The sequence below is a fragment of the Fistularia commersonii genome, chromosome 25 (assembly GCF_037954325.1).
Source record: "Fistularia commersonii isolate RoL2024-O1a breed Wild chromosome 25, RoL_Fcom_v1.0, whole genome shotgun sequence".
Lineage (NCBI taxonomy): Eukaryota > Metazoa > Chordata > Actinopteri > Syngnathiformes > Fistulariidae > Fistularia > Fistularia commersonii.
The window spans coordinates 8,348,584-8,351,170 of record NC_141308.1 but is presented as its reverse complement, the minus strand read 5'-3'; positions in this window follow the sequence as shown (position 1 = coordinate 8,351,170).

Below are 2,587 nucleotides of genomic sequence, written 5' to 3'. Positions count from 1 at the left end.
ACTGTACAGTGAACTGTGTGGATACAGATGACACGCCGTGCTGATGATCACTAAACGGAAGATAAAACTGTCACATCCTTCTGGAGCACCTGTCCTCCTTCTGTGTCTGGGGAGCGTCACCATGGAGACAGAAAAACAGAGCAGATTCTCAACATCAAACTGAAGTGGACCATGTGATGCTACTGCCATTTTCGTTATGTTCACACTTTATACGGGTGGAACTGCTGACGTGTGTTATTGAAGCGTGCTTCGGACACATTCAGCTTGTGCTGGCCCGTCCCTGTGGGTGATGAAATGCATCAGTAGGCCTCCTCGCTGAGGTGTGACACTTCTTGCACCAGAGGAGGAGAGCCAATTCCTGCCCTCTGGTTTCTTCCTAGTGTCTCGCCTGATGGAGCTAACTTGGCGACTCAAGAGCAAACGCTGAGTCTTACGCAGCGGGACAGCACGTTTGCTTTGCAGCTCAGCGTGATACTTGGATGACATTCAAATAGTTTGAGGCGTTACGATCAATATTAAACTGTTGGTGTCCCTCCTGACTTGGCCCCTTGTGCTCTTTATAAAAAGAGCACACTGAGGCTTTGCGGTTTTCTTGTGTTTTTTTCATGCGCTTCAAAGTACATGCTTATTGAATGTAATCTGGAAGGTCGTGAAGTACATTTACTCACATTTGTGCCATTGGAGCCAATTGAGTTGTCAGTTCCGTTTGTTTAGCATGTCGTAAGTGTATGAAATAAGATGCTTTGCTTCACTGTAAACATGTCAGCGAAAGGCCAGTGTAAAATTAGCGCCACATGCACAAAGTGAAATGACATCAAGGGTTGATACAAATACTTTTCAACCCATTAAGCCACCGATATTTCCAAGATCCTATTACTTGGAACAAATGTGTGGCTGAAGATGATCTGGCTGTCAAAGAGAAAAACTGTCTATTGCACAGTTACTCACTATATCGATATAATAAAGGGCTTTATGCTGGTGGTTATTTCAAGGGAAATCTCATTTTGAAAAGTTTTTGTTCTTGCTCCTTTTTTATGCATTTTAAGGTCAATCTGACTTACAATGCAGTTTGCGTTGATTGTGGGTTCTTACTAAACCCCTTAGAGGCCATAGTTATAACAAATCATTCAATGTCACATCTGAGAAGGATATCAGCATTCCATTTCTTCGCAATATTTGGGGGAAAAGCATTGAAGATCAACAGAAAGGCACCTAAAATACATTTCTGAAAAGCTACATGTCTAGTTTCTGATAAGAGAGGAGTCGGAGGAATTCTTGTGAGTTTACCTTGAGGAGCTGCTGATGAAAATGCCAACTTGCTAAACCGTAGGATCCGTAGGACCCTGTGCTTATTGAGTCAAGTTATATCGAGGCCTCAACACTCTTTAAAATGGTCCTATTATTAGAAAAGGTTTTTAAAGAGCACCATCAAACTGCTGGGATACAATGATAAAAATACACAACAGGCCTGATTTAACATCTCACTACGGGACCCTTTTTCCATCACACTTGACAGTGCATACAATCTGCAACAAATAATTGCTGATTTGGCTTATAGTGCTAGGTAAACCCAAGATTGCCTGGCCTAATACTTTTTAAGCTAAATGAGCCATTGAAAAGGTCAAAATTCTCAATCTAAATAAATGGCCCACTAATTTGGACCATTTTATCACATTTCAAAAAAATATGCCAGGTGAATTTAAGTATTTGCAAAATCTGCCCCCCCCCCACCCCCGGCTTAATCTTGATTATTTTAGCTGTCAGAAAACACAAGTATAGGTCACAAGTGGCCATATTTTTCAAGTGTAAATTTTCATCAAATGCTGTGAGACAGTAGCTGAGTTCCTGGTGTTTAGGGGAAAAATAATGCATATTTTTCAAGTGTAAATTTTCATCAAATGCTGTGAGACAATAGGAGAGTTCCTGGTGTTTTGAGAAAAAAAAAATCAAGTGTAAATTTTCATCAAATGCTGTCAGACAGAAGCTGAGCTCCTGGTGTTTGAGGAAAAAAAGGATATTTTTCAAGTGTAAATTTTCACCAAATGCTGAGACACAATAGCTGAGCTCCTGGTGTTTGAGAAAATTAAACAAATGTAAATTTTCATCAAATGCTGAGAGACAATAGCTGAGTTCCTGGTGTTTGAGAAAAAAAAATGAATGCAGCAAATATCAAGTAGAAATTCTAAATTGCACAATGAAATTGGGCATATATAGATCAAATTCTGTACAAAACGAAAACAAAGTTATTAGTGGTGATATTGCCCCGATCAAATAATGCAAATATAACATACATTTAGCTTTGACATGTTTGGGATCCTACAAGTTTGAGGAGAAAGAGAATAATTGTAAGAATAAGGGGAATGTCTTTATCTCCGGTTGCATAGGGAACAGTCTCCCATCCAGAACCGGACCGACCCCGGGGTCACGTGTGTTCCGACTGGCCGGGCAGAGCAGCCCAGCGGCGGCAGCGGCGGCGGCAGCGACGGCGGCGTCGGCGGGTCCTCTGGGCGGACGCTTCTATTCAAACCACCGCCTCTTTTCTCCGACTGCACCGGGGCAGATTTATCGCCTCGGCTCCTTATTTGCG